The sequence below is a fragment of the Anomaloglossus baeobatrachus genome, chromosome 1, assembly GCF_048569485.1.
Source record: "Anomaloglossus baeobatrachus isolate aAnoBae1 chromosome 1, aAnoBae1.hap1, whole genome shotgun sequence".
Classification (NCBI taxonomy): Eukaryota; Metazoa; Chordata; class Amphibia; order Anura; family Aromobatidae; genus Anomaloglossus; species Anomaloglossus baeobatrachus.
The window spans coordinates 856,993,651-857,008,451 of record NC_134353.1 but is presented as its reverse complement, the minus strand read 5'-3'; the positions used below and the strand labels follow the sequence as shown (position 1 = coordinate 857,008,451).

Below are 14,801 nucleotides of genomic sequence, written 5' to 3'. Positions count from 1 at the left end.
ATGACAGACAGGCAAAGAGACAGCCCGGGAAAGAGACAGCTCGGGAAAGAGACAGCTCGGGAAAGAGACAGCCGAGCAAAGAAACAGCCGGGGAAAGAGACAGCCGGGGAAAGAGACAGACGGGGAAAGAGACAGACGGGGAAAGAGACAGACGGGGAAAGAGACAGACGGGGAAAGAGACAGATGGGGATAGAGACAGACGGGGATAGAGACAGCCGGGGAAAGAGACAGACGGGGAAAGAGACAGACCTGGAAAGAGACAGATGTGAAAGAGATAGACAGGGAAAGAGAGAGACAGACAGACACACACAGAGACAGATACAGAGGTAGAGAGAGACAGACACAGAGATGGAGACAGATAGACTGATACAAATACAGACAGAGAGATAGAAACAGTCATAGACACAGAGAGACAAGGAAAGAGACAGACAGAGAGACAGACAGACAGCGACCCACAGACGGAGATTGGGAGAGAGACAAAGAGACAGTTACTATCCCGAGCAATGCCCGGGTACTACAGCTAGTTATTCATAAATAAAAACAAAACGAAAAAGCCATGACGTCCTTTTATTTTGTCCTTTTATTTTTAATAACCAGCCAAGATAAAGCAGACAGCTGGGGTCTGGTATTATCAAGTTGGGAAGGCCCATGATTATTTGGCCCTTCCTAAAAATAGTAGCCCACAACCACCCCAGAAGTGCCGCATACATTAGATGCACTAATTCTAGTACTTTGCCTGGTTCTTGCTGATTGCCAAGGTGCATTGGCAATAGGGTAATATTTTTGGAGTTGATGTCAGCTGTGAATTGACAACTGGCATTAATCCCAGGGGTTAGTACTGGAGAGGCATCTATCAGAAACCCCCATTACTAACCTTGTAAGAGTAAAGTAAAAATAACACACACAAGAAAAAAAATAATTTATTTCAATAAAGACTCCTCCACACTCACTCGTTCACCAATTTATTAATCGAAAAAATCCTCGAACCTCCAACATAATCCAATAGTGTAATGTCCCACGACGTCCATCGAATCCTATGGAACCTCGTTCTGAGAACAAGGCTCCATAGGTTACTCACGATCTGCAGCAGGCCTGGAATTTCTCATGTGCCACTTTTGGGGTGGCTTCTGGCTACTAGTTTTAGGCTGCAAAGGGCCAAATAACCATGGCCCTTCCCAGCCTGATAATATCATCCCCAAGCTGTCTGCTTTACCTTGGTTGGTTATCAAAAATAGGGAGAACCCATGCCGTTTTTTAAATTTTATTTCTTATCGACATTTGTTTGCAGGGAAATTGTCCTGCTCTGCTCTTACCCCATTTTGCTGCCTTTTCCAGCACCTGTCCTTAGTACATTTTTACAGCCCAAAAATTCAAGACTTATATGGGGTTCATGGTCCGGGGTCAAGTTCGGGTCAAGTCTGGGTGTTCCGTTAACTAAAGTTTGGCTGAACCCAACAAACCCAAGCATCCACAGGTCCGCTCATCCACTGATCATGAAATTAATTTATATTTCTAACTTGAGGGTTCACTGTAATGTATTCCCCAAAACCAACTGTAAATTCCATTGTTTTATCACATATGACTGTAAGGATGACAGGTTATATTACCAAAATACTATGATATAATGGATTAAATTTCGGTCTGGTTGAGCGCTAGTAAATGGGCTGCCAGTCTTTGTAGGTGATTCTCTTTATTCTTAATAGTAATAAAAAGGATAACTCCTGTTTTATACAACGCGTTTCAGCAAAGTCTCTGTTGCTTTCCTCTTTTCAGTGACAAAATACTATGATGACACAGCTTCTTCATACAAGAGCATTAGCCTTGTATATGTTTTTCTCTAAGGTTGTAATTTTGTGTGCAGTGTTGTGGATCTTCATTAGCAAATGGCACTAAAAAGACTCTGCCTATGACCACATTCAGATATTAATGTGGTATGTACGTTTCGTGTCCCTTTTTTCACAGATATAATAAATACCTATGATAAACTATGATGCTAGTCACATGTCTGTGTTTTTTGTTTTTACATGGAGTGTGTTTGTAGGAGGTGGACTTGGCCCTGTACTGAGCATGCTATGTAGTCTGTTAAACCAATTGTATTGTATATATTAATATGTATTGCTGCTAGTAAGGTGCAGATTCCAGATGCAGTAGAGTGAGACTGTTAACAACAGGCGCCACCTCGTGGTTGGGCTGGGATAGCAGTGGAGGGGAAAAGATAGGGTTAAGGGGAAATGAAAGGTGTGGAAAACAGGACTGTAAGGAGGTCTCCAGAGTGGACAGTAGAAGATAGAGTTCAACTGAGAGAAGATGTGGCCTCAGTGCTAGGGCCAGTCAGACAACCCTGAGATAACCGTGAGAGGTATGGAGCCTACGGATCACCCCGGCGTGCTTAGAGGCTCGTGCAGCTAGAGAAAGGTCGAGCACAGCATCGGATGTAGAAGTGAGGAATAGGGGGAAAGGTGAAAAAGACCCCAGAGTTTGAGAACAAGGTCAAAGATAGCAGGAGGGGAGAGATTGAGGAGCAGTAGCCCACTGGAGGTGTACACAGCACAGACTGGTACACAGCATTGGGGGGCAGAGAGCACTAGGGGGTGGCACACAGCACTGGGGGGTGGTTCACAGCACTGGTACGGTGACACAGCCTGGGGGGTGCATACAGAACTGGGAAGGCACACAGCACCAGGACGCATGTACAGCACTGGGAATGGTGACGCTGCTGCTCTTCTTCTTCTGTGGGACGGGAGCGTATTGTGCACCAAACCCACATTCAAAGTACATCTTCAGCACACTGACACCTGCCTGCATGAGGACTTATTGGTACGTCCTTGCTGCACACATGGATAGTCAAAGTACTGGCAGCCAGCATGATGTCGTCGCCAACCTGAGCACTATGGTCCACAGGATTCTGCTCCAGGGGCCTCAGAAAAGATCATGGCAGGCCGCATGTGGCCCGCGTGCTGGAGGTTCCCCACCTCTGGACCAGAGAGTATAAAAGACAAGTGCTGGAGGAGAAAATAAAGAAAAAGGAGAAATAAAAGATCAAAAATAGGTGTTTGTAAATGTAAAGTTGTAAATGTAAGTTGCAAATATGGCAGAAATACTTCAAAAATTAGAAAGGTTTGACATAAGACTGTTCACACGTTCCTTTTTTGCTGTGTTTTTTTCTGCAGCCAAACGCTGCTCTCTTGACAGTAAAAAAGCTGCTTCCAAAATATAGATTTGCTGCTTTCTTTACTGTGTTTTTGCTGCGTTTTTAATGTGTCATTTGTATACAGTACATGTTTAATAAAGTTAGTTTCATTCACCACAAAAGTAGCAAAAACGCATCAAAATTGCATCATAAACACAGCAGTTGAGTTTTTCCACTCTCTCTTTGCTTTCAATGGTGAAAAAGGGCTGTAAAAACGCTGAAAGAATTGACATGCTGATTCTTGCCGATTCTTTAAAAAAGCGGCAGTTTTCCATTTGCGTCAGGAAAAAAAAGCACCCGTATTCATGAGATTTCTGAAATCTCCAAGCTTTTGCTGGTACTGTAAACAGCAGCTTTTAATTTGCATAACACTCATGAAAAAAATGCTGCAAAAACTCAACATGTGAACAAAGCCTAATTCTCCCGCTTCTTCTGACAGATTCCTACAATGGACAAAGTGGTGATGATTTATAAAAAAAAAGTCCCTGATTCATCAAAACGTTTATACTAAAATACTGGTGTAAAAAGGTTGCTATATTTCTGTGCCTCACCAGACTGTAAAAATAATGTTGCAATTTTTGGCATCTTCACTCCATGTTTGCCAGCTCCGAAAAAGTGGATGGAACTGGGGAGCAGCAAATTCATAACGAGCGGAATACAAATTGAAAAAAAAAAAATGAAAAATTTTGGCAGTACGGTACTTATGTACGTGGTGCTGCACTTAAGCCAGCTTCTGGTAGCACCAACAAAAGAGGCAGATAAATGACAGTGGCACTCACCATCTGTAAAGATGTGGAATTTTATTGGAAAGTCTTAAACAATGTAAGGAAGATGCAGAAAGCACATGGACGACTGTCGTTTCGTCTTCCTATAACTGGAGGGACCTGTTGAAGTGTAGATTGAACACAAAACGGCCATCATCCATGTGCTTTCTGCATCTCCCTTGAATTGTTTGAGACTTTTCAACAAAATTCCACATTTTTACGGATGGTGAGCGCTATATGTAGTGTGTACTAAAAAAAACAAAACAAAAAACCCCCATCCATCTCTGGAAGTGTTGTTTCCGACTGGCTGTATGTGGGCGGAGACCCAAACTGACCAATCAGTGACTTCCAATGAGGTTTGGATCAAGTTCGGGTCCAGAACAAAACTTTATCTAAAATCCGGCTGAGTCTGCAGAACCTGAACTTCCACTGTTCCACTCATCTCTAATTAGCAGCTATTTCTCAATGACCAGCGTGCACAGAAAGCTGCCAATCAGGCTCAACATTCACAGAACTGCTAGATCTGCAGCAGAGAAAACAGTGATTGTGTCAAAATGGCAGTATGCAGACCAGTAAGTGACACCGCTGAAATCAGGGTCTCTGTCTCTACAATATGCTGCTCTCAGATCAAATAGCAAAAACCTGGTGGCAGATTCCCTTTAATCAGGGATTGACTGCTTGATTAGAGGTAGGCATGTTTTAATCTGGAACACTGTGGTGTTTCATAGTAAACATACGTTGAAAAGCCGTATATGAACTAGGGGTCTCTGCTGACTAGTTTGATGCGACGCTTGATCGGATTCTCCCCAACCCACTCCCCACGATTGAAAGGTCATGTGTACACAAAAAGAGACCTGTTGTTACGCCACTCACACAGTGGAGTGAGATACTAGTGTCTATGGGCTGTAGTATAGAGTTTGCAACTGGATGGCGCAGTGAGCATGAGTGTGTTGCGAAAGCAGAGGGGAAGTCAGACAGACCAAAGTCAATACCGAGAGAATGCGACAAAACACTGGGAGTAGACAGGAACGAGGTCGAGATTTAGGTCGGGGGTCAGGTAACCAGGAGATTACATATGGGACACAAGGGGTAGGGAAAGACGTAGTCAGAAGGAAGTCGGTGGTCAGAAGCCGGACGGGAACGACAAGGTCAGGGATGCAGGTAGAGCAAAGTTAGAAGATAGTCCAGGGTCGAGTAGCCAAGATCAAGTCACAAGACAAACCAGGAGCCGGGCACTTACTGCAACAAACCAGGAAATACAACTGTCGCTGCTTCAGAACACTCCCTGATAATGTAGAGCAATTACCCGGAATGCGGAGCAAGTGAGCAAGCCCCTCCCATCACCAGCGAAAGACCTGGTGCAGGGAAACAGCCCGTCACAGGAATACAGAACGGCACCGAGACCCCAGCAGTATGTTAGTTCGGCACACAGGCAGATACCGGCTTCACAAGAAGGCGCAAGAGAAGTCACAGTATAGAAGACGCACCGCAAGTCAGGACTATGACACCTGTCAATAAAGACGAGCAGGGTGGGGAGAAGCCAGAAAGACACTAGGAGATAATGCACATGGCTGTTTTATGGAAGAAATGAACTTTACTGCTATCTGAGCAGATTTACTATAAGTATAAACATCGATGTGCTACCTTTAATCCTCATGTCGAATCACTGTACGTCCTTGGCCATCTGACAATACACCGACTCAGCCTAAATCCTCTGTGAATGATTTTTTAAGTCGGCCTGTCCAAGTTGTGTATGCACAACAAACAAGAGCCGACCATCCCACAGACCATTCCAGGAGACAGTTACAATGCGGTTCACTATGTGATTATTTTCTTTCTTACAGCTAAACTTCTATGACGTTCAACACCGGTCTACAGAAAGTAAGCCACTTATCCCCGCCAGTGGTAAATGGCGTGAAGGACCGTTAAAGACGTAAGCAGGAAGAAAAAGAGGGGGAAGGGAAATAAATGTAGCATGTACTCAGGGAAAGAAAAGGTGTAGATGTGGTATCTGAATAGCTTCTTGGTGCCAATATAAATTAATGAAAATACATGCGTCACCTCAAGAGTGGCATGTCATTAGAGGGACGGCGGAGAGAAAGGGGGTTTTAGGAAACAACAGTTGCCATACCTCGGTACGATCAAAGGGATCCTTTAGAAAAGCATGTACATAGTGTGACTACAAATTATATGTTTGTAGGAGTAATGAAAAAGTCTTTTATCCTGTATTCAAATACGTGGAAAATGAAATGTATGGCCTTCTGAGTGACTATACAGTGAGCAGTGGTGGACACAGAGGACGCAGGAACAGTATATAGGCCCCAATTATACTACATCCCCTTCACCCCTTACATCTCTCTAACAATGTCCCTGTAATTCCGGCCTGTGAAAAGCATTAGCTCAGTATTCAGAAGGCAATCCCGCAGACGGTCAGATATTGCTGGCAGTTTTTAAGGTGGGAGAGGGTCCCTCTTGCAACGACACAGGTTATACAGTAAACACAGTACATTCGTCCCTGACATACAGACATAACACCATTTACTGCCTGATTAATACGTTTCTGCTAATTTATGGTGAGTCATTTAGTTGCGTCGGGTTAACCATATGCTACGACCACCAGCAATCAAAGGATTGTCAGGCATGTCAAAGCATTTTCCCATTAAAATCAATGAGGGGTATGCCACTATCTAGCACTAATATCTACACAGTGGTGCTCACAATACCTAAACGTAGCCATAGGCACTATGGTGCCTGTATAATTTCATACAAAGTCAGCTATGCAGCGTCCATTGACCTGTCAGCAGAGAAAAGCCGGAAGGAAGCCCGTAAAACACAATGAGGTGCTACAAACTGCATACAGGTATATTAGCTCTCATTCAGACGTCCATTTTCACATATGTAAAAAGATGGACAAATTTTAATAATTCTGCTGTATCAGATTTTTATTAGTTTGGTCCCAGTGTCCATTTTTTCCACCAGTGACTTTCAAGGTAAAAAAAAAGTTCCCTTGAAAAACCTTTTTGCAAAGCTTGTCATATATCCGCTATGATGTTAAAAGCAAACAGCACGTGGACTGCACCCAATGGCATCCGCGTGATACTGGTCTGTGATTATCAGGTATCCACTGACTTGTATGGGTGATACTGCGTTTTGTCTCATCGGGGCTTACGGGCAGGGGCGGATTAAGGGTAACCAGGGCCCCGGGCTGTTCAGGACCTGTGGGCCCCCCCATCCCTACACACGGGTCATGTGACGGGTCCATCATCATACACATGAAACAGATAATTTCTGAAAAATAGTTGCCAAAACTATAACCTTAAAAACATCCACTAATCTAATACATATTCCCTTCAGTTTATAAAAAAAAAACCAATTAGGCAGAGTATTGAACAGTCCAGCTGTAAACAAGACTACTGCCCAAAAAAATAAATAAATAAATAAAAAAAACTGAGCAAAAACATCCTGTGTGAGCATAGTTTAACAAATACTGACGTAAAATACTCAACAAATACTCATGTGCACAAGGCCTTACACATACTGAGGTAAAAACTCACCAATATTGCACGTGTTCACGAGGCCTTACACATACTGAGGAAAAAACTCACCAAATACTGAACGCAGAGTGTTTTTTTTTTTACAGCAAAACCTGAGCAAAAGCTACAGCTTGTTATCAGCATGTACTTACATTAAACCAATGGAAAAAAACCCTGCAAAACTGCCCTATGTGAACATAGCTTAACAAATACGGTAACAAAACCTCTAATACTGAACATGTGCATGAGGCCTTGGGGCACGTGCACACGCTGATTATTTGGTGAGTTTATTACCTCATTATTTGTAATGCATTGTCTGCATTTGGTGACTTTTCTACCTCCGTATTTGTAAAAAATACTGAGGTTAAAAAACCTCACCAAATACTCAATGTGTGCACATGGCCTTATTGTAGTAGTGAAAATATATATATGGGGTATGGGATTGGTGTGGGTAGATGTCCCTGCCCTGCACTCTGTGTGTGCCCCTCCATTATATCCACTACATACATCATGATACATGCAGAATATCTTGATGGAGGGGCACACACAGCATGCGGAGTCAGACATTGGAAATATCCAAGATGGAGGGTGGGCCAGTGGGGCACAGTGTGCTGGGGTGTGTCACCCATGCAGTTTCAATCCTCCATTCCCAATCTATACATACACAGTGGATGTATTGGGAATGGAGACTTGAAACTACATAGATCAGATGCCCCAGAACACTTTGATAGAAGACACCCTCGTCCCCCTGACTTTTACATAGTGTGCTGCCATTGCCCCCCCCTTTCACATAGTGTGTCACCATTGCCCCCCCCTTTCACATAGTGTGCCGCCGTTGCGTAGTGTCACCGGTCTGTCGCCAGTCTTCAGACTGCTGGACTCCAGCGTGGCCTGCAACAACGCCATCTGCCATCACCATTACAGAGGACGCTCCTCTTTGGCAGACAGGCCGGGACTCCCTCAGCCACGCCACACCCTGTATGTTGCACGTACGTCCTACCCAAGGCTGCCACCAGGAATTTCAGGGCCCCATACTGCCAACATTTTCGGGGCCCTTTCAGACTCCGCCTCCACTACAGCTCCGCCTCTACCACTCGAAACTTCGGCAATAGAAAACAGTTGTTTCCAGCATCACGTCCAAGAAATAAGGTTAAAAAACAAATTTTATTCCATAAGGTTAAAACCAACACTAGGCTGGATGGACGTCCACAAAGTATAAAACAAAGTCTGGCACGTTTCACACCTAAAAGAGGTTCTTAGACACATCATGCTAGATTTGCACAAGTAAGTTATGGAATAACATTAGTTTTTACCCTTATTTCTTGGACGTGATGCTGGAAACAACTTTTTTCTATTGCCGGACTTTGCCTCTTTGAACATGGAGCTGACCTCACACTGTCCCCCAGTGAAAGGACCCAAGTGATGCATTTACAGGGTGAGCTCAGTCACAAATAGGCCCCTACACAACACCTTCCCCACTTAGGAAACACACAGCCAACCAAAAACCCTAGTCACCCCCCCCTTAGGGAAAGATAGACACAGCAGTGGGCGTGACCAGGCGGTTGGACACGCCCACCCAGGGGTCCAGACAGCCCGGGGAGGGAAACCAGTAGTTAGTTCAGTTTGGAGTTCAAGTTGGAGGGGAGTGTGGGCTGGAGCTAAGTATAGCTCCAGCAGGAAAGTTCAAGTTGAACGATACCAGGGTAGGAGCCCTGGTGCCTCAGGCTAGGAGGCAGACGGTGGTCTTCGTCAGCAGGAGACGGGAAGACGGCTCGGCAGAACCGAGGTGGACCGGGACAGGGTTGTAGCCCGCCGATACCGACATGGGGAATCGACCCGGAAACCGTAGCACAGAGAGGGGTACTCGGACCCTGATGCCAGAACCGGAAACAAGCAGACTGGATAATTCACCGATTGAGGCCAGGACTAGAGGTCCTGCCCCACCCAAAGTCCCTCATAAACTTAATATCTCTCTTTTGCAGTAATGCAGTGCCATATTTTCCCTAGTACATTTTTGGCTTTTTCAGTGTGCAACTGTTTGCATTTATAGTTACTATGTTTTTTCAGTTAGCACCTGTTCACATTTGTTGGATGTGCGGGTCAGTTTTTTGATACTTCTAGTGAGTCTCTTTCTGACTGAGCACTCCGCCCTAAGACCTGGCTGTTCATAACCATTATAGCAGGAGCCTAGCTGCCCATATATGGAGGTTTGCAGTCCAAATAGTGGCATTTTTCCCAGCTATGGATGTTTTTAACCTAGATAGTGGCTTTTAAGTTAGGTTCCCGGATTACAGAGATATACCTTGCCGTTTGGTTTCCGGGCTTACATGCTTTGGCCAATACATAAACTAAATATCTCTATTTTGCAGTAATGCAGTGCCATATTTTCCCTAGTACATTTTTGGCTTTTTCAATGTGCAACTGTTTGCAGTTATAGTTACTGTCCCACCCAAAGTCCCTCATAGAAGACAACAGCCTATCGATAGGGATAGGAGGTCACCGCCAGGGCCCATAGATCCCACGGGCCAGCGTCTGCGGGCACGGCTCCTTAGGCCACCTCCAGCCAGGAAGGAAACTCCTGAGTTTCAGACTAGGAAGTCCACCTTACACAAAACAGGGCAGAGGAAAAGGATAGAGACCAACAGCCGGGTGGGGGACTCGAATGCAACCGACCGCAGCAGCGGCCACCAGCACCTTGGTTTACCAGAGACTTGTGTGATTTATTGACTGTGAGTAATCAAACCTCCCCCTTGCCGTCGCTATACCCTGCACCAGACATTGGGCCCCGGGGCAACCATCCCTACCCACAGAGGGGTTAACATCCAGCTGCCACCACATCTCCCCCGGGTGCCCCATCACACCAGCGGTGGTGTCCCAACTCACCACACACCGTGGGTGGCGTCACAAACTTAATATGGCCTAGCCCGTACATCTACGTCCCCCCATTTATTCGGCGTGTCCACGAGACCCCCGGGTCCGGAGACCCTCGAGCGACCACCCCAGCAGGCCCCGACCCGAGCAGCGCCAGCTGCTGGCACGGGGGCGACACACATACTTACCTCGAACTTTCCACAGTCCCACCATCACTCTTGGAAAATCTCCAATTCTGCAAACAGTCCTCATCAATCAAACTTTAACCGCTAGTCATCATTCTGACAGCCCAAAAAAAGCTGCATGCATTGTTTTTCAGGACATCAAAATGACAAGCCCAAGACAGAATAGTCAGCCATATGCGTATATCCAATATATATATAAAGCTGTGTGTATATCTGTGTGTGTGTGTGTATATATGTGTGTGTGTGTGTGTGTCCCCGCTAAAGGAATATGCACCATCACATTTACAATCACAATATTTTGCACAGACACTCCATTTGGCTCAGGGAATGTCATAGACTATGTTTTGAGGGGAAAATTTAACCCCGTGCTATTGCAGTTATTTGCCAAAAAACCTGCTTACATTAAAGTCAACGGAGCTGTGATTAGTTGCTATAGGCAACGAAAGACATTCTTAGTATAAGAAACTTATGTGTGAGGTAATATGATTTCTGTGGAGTGACAGATAGAGACTGACAGAGACAAAGAGAGAGAGAGACAGAAAGAGACAGCGAGCCAGGGATAGAAAGATATAGCCAGCCAGCGAGAGAAAGAAAGAGACAGCCAGCCAGGAAGAGGGACAGCCAGCCAGGGAGAGAAAGAGACAGCCAGCCAGGGAGAGAAAGAGACAGCCAGACAGGGAGAGAAAGAGACAGCCAGTCAGCCAAGGAGAGAAAGAGACAGCCAGACAGGGAGAGAAAGAGACAGCCAGACAGGGAGAGAAAGAGACAGCCAGCCAGGGAGAGAGACAGCCAGCCAGGAAGAGGGACAGCCAGCCAGGGAGAGAAAGAGACAGCCAGCCAGGGAGAGAAAGAGACAGCCAGACAGGGAGAGAAAGAGACAGCCAGTCAGCCAAGGAGAGAAAGAGACAGCCAGACAGGGAGAGAAAGAGACAGCCAGACAGGGAGAGAAAGAGACAGCCAGCCAGGGAGAGAGACAGCCAGTCAGCCAAGGAGAGAAAGAGACAGCCAGTCAGCCAAGGAGAGAAAGAGACAGCCAGTCAGCAAGGGAGAGAAAGAGACAGCCAGTCAGCAAGGGAGAGAAAGAGACAGCCAGTCAGCAAGGGAGAGAAAGAGACAGCCAGTCAGCAAGGGAGAGAAAGAGACAGCCAGTCAGCAAGGGAGAGAAAGAGACAGCCAGTCAGCCAGGAAGAGAAAGAGACAGCCAGTCAGCCAAGGAAGAGAAAGAGACAGCCAGTCAGCAAGGGAGAGAAAGAGACAGCCAGTCAGCAAGGGAGAGAAAGAGACAGCCAGTCAGCAAGGGAGAGAAAGAGACAGCCAGTCAGCCAGGGATAGAAAGAGACAGCCAGTCAGCCAGGGATAGAAAGAGACAGCCAGTCAGCCAGGGATAGAAAGAGACAGCCAGTCAGCCAGGGAGAGAAAGAGACAGCCAGTCAGCCAGGGAGAGAAAGAGACAGCCAGTCAGCCAGGGATAGAAAGAGACAGCCAGTCAGCCAGGGATAGAAAGAGACAGCCAGTCAGCCAGGGATAGAAAGAGACAGCCAGTCAGCCAGGGATAGAAAGAGACAGCCAGTCAGCCAGGGATAGAAAGAGACAGCCAGTCAGCCAGGAAGAGAAAGAGACAGCCAGTCAGCCAGGAAGAGAAAGAGACAGCCAGTCAGCCAGGGAGAGAAAGAGACAGCCAGTCAGGGAGAGAAAGATACAGCCAGCCAGGGAGAGAAAGAGACAGCCAGCCAGGGAGAGAAAGAGACAGCCAGTCAGGGAGAGAAAGAGACAGCCAGTCAGGGAGAGAAAGAGAGAGACAGCCAGGGAGAGAAAGAGACAGCCAGCCAGGGAGAGAAAGAGACAGCCAGTCAGGGAGAGAAAGAGAGAGACAGTCAGGGAGAGAAAGAGACAGACAGCCAGGGAGAGAAAGAGACAGCCAGTCAGGGAGAGAAAGAGACAGACAGCCAGGGAGAGAAAGAGACAGCCAGTCAGGGAGAGAAAGAGAAAGCCAGCCAGGGAGAGAAAGAGACAGCCAGCCAGGGAGAGAAAGACAGCCAGGGAGAGAAAGAGACAGCCAGGGAGAGAAAGAGACAGCCAGCCAGGGAGAGAAAGAGACAGCCAGTCAGGGAGAGAAAGAGACAGCCAGGGAGAGAAAGAGACAGCCAGTCAGGGAGAGAAAAAGACAGTCAGGGAGAGAAAGAGACAGCCAGTCAGGGAGAGAAAGAGACAACCAGGGAGAGAAAGAGACAGCCAGTCAGGGAGAGAAAGAGACAGCCAGGGAGAGAAAGAGACAGCCAGTCAGGGAGAGAAAGAGACAGCCAGGGAGAGAAAGAGACAGCCAGCCAGGGAGAGAAAGAGACAGCCAGTCAGGGAGAGAAAGAGACAGCCAGTCAGGGAGAGAAAGAGACAGCCAGGGAGAGAAAGAGACAGCCAGTCAGGGAGAGAAAGAGACAGTCAGGGAGAGAAAGAGACAGCCAGTCAGGGAGAGAAAGAGACAGCCAGGGAGAGAAAGAGACAGCCAGTCAGGGAGAGAAAGAGACAGTCAGGGAGAGAAAGAGACAGCCAGACTACTTGCACATATACACACACAGCTCTACAACAAGCACATTTCCTTACACACTATACATTACCACATCTTGCAGCTCTTCATCGGTGCAGGCAGGGGAGAAAACACTGGGATCTGCACGGAGGCTGCCGCAGCTACAGGACCTGCCACCTCACCGGTCATGTGATCAGGCTAGGTCCTTCACCTTCTCAGCCTCCGTTCTGCTCGAGTACATTTCCTCCCCTGCCCCCATCACATAGATTAGTGCAGAGCAGAAAGAGAGGGCATCTCTCTATGAGCGACCCGGGCCCCACTCATTACCCTGATGGCGGCCCCCGTGCTGCAGGGCGGGCAGATGACTCAGCATCTTTTAAATGTTTCATGCAGATTATAATGGGGGCAATTTACTTTTCTGAGCATGGGCCCCCTGGAGCCTCAGGCCCCGGGCGGTAGCCCAGATTCCCCTCATTATAATCCGCCTATGCTTACGGGGCTAAAACGGGATTCGCATGTAAGTGCCAACAGGGCATTTGACTATAACAGTGAAGACAAAGTCATCATCTGATCTGTGGTTCACCATTTTCGGATATATACGCCTACTGGAGGCAGACACCCAGAAGTAGTAGGCTTCGTCTGGATGTCCAGCTCCCAGAGGCATGAAAATGGTGAACGACACAGCACATGGTGACTCTATCTGCATTATTATAGTCAAAGGCCTGGTCGTTGCATACGTCCTAATCCCGTTTTGCAGGGGGGTTTGGACGTATGCCCTAACACTCCTAACAGGGCCACTGAATGGAGGACAAAAGGCAGTGTGAAAGCACTCTAAGGGCTCCGCCACACATCCGTGAAAACCACGTCCGTGTAAAACGGGCCGTTTTTCGGGTCCGTTTTCCGTTTTTTATGTCCGTTTTTATGGTATGTGTGGCCTGCGTGTGTATCCCGTATGCTAGCCGTATGTGCGTGTGGAATGTCCGTGTGTGCGTGAGTGAAATAACTGACATGTGTATGTGTTGTCCGTGTGAAATGTACGTGTGTGATGCAAAATGTCGTTACTACATGTCGGAAGACAGAGTAGCGGGATGAGAATGAACTCGGGTGAACTTCACCCGACTTCATTGTCATGCCGCGGCTCTGTCTTTGTGCCGTGTACTGATTAGCGGTCACCTGTGAAGGATTCACCGGTGACCGGTAATCCCCCGAGTGACTGAAGTGTCCCCCCCTCTCTCATACTCACCGATCCCCGATCACCGGCGCTGCACGGCGTTCACACTGCTCCGGCGGCTTTTTCTAATTTGAAAAAGCCGGCCGCCCATTAATCAATCTCGTATTCCCTGCTTTACCCGCCCACCGGCGGCTGTGATTGGTTGCAGTGAGACACGCCCACCATGCTGAGTGACAGGTGTCACACTGCACCCAATCACAGCAGCCGGTGGGCGTGTCTATACTGTGTAGTAAAATAAATAAATAAATAATTAAAAAAAACGGCGTGCGGTCCCCCCCATTTTAATACCAGCCAGATAAAGCCATACGGCTGAAGGCTGGTATTCTCAGGATGGGGAGCTCCACGTTATGGGGAGCCCCCCACCCTAACAATATCAGTCAACAGCCGCCCAGAATTGCCACATACATTATATGCGACAGTTCTGGGGCTGTACCCGGCTCTTCCCGATTTACCCTGGTGCGTTGGCAAATCGGGGTAATAAGGAGTTATTGGCAGCCCATAGCTGC

At 47.1% G+C, this 14,801-nt stretch overlaps 1 protein-coding gene across 1 annotated transcript in view; it reads right to left on the bottom strand.

Moving 5' to 3' along the window:
• The window catches only part of PDE8B (phosphodiesterase 8B), a 336,550-nt gene extending 323,363 nt beyond the window's left edge, over positions 1-13,187 (bottom strand). Inside the window, exon 1 of the mRNA XM_075325611.1 lies at positions 13,156-13,187. The gene's annotated coding sequence lies outside the window, so the exon portion shown is untranslated. The remainder of the gene's footprint in view (positions 1-13,155) is intronic.
• Positions 13,188-14,801: the final 1,614 nt, after the last annotated feature.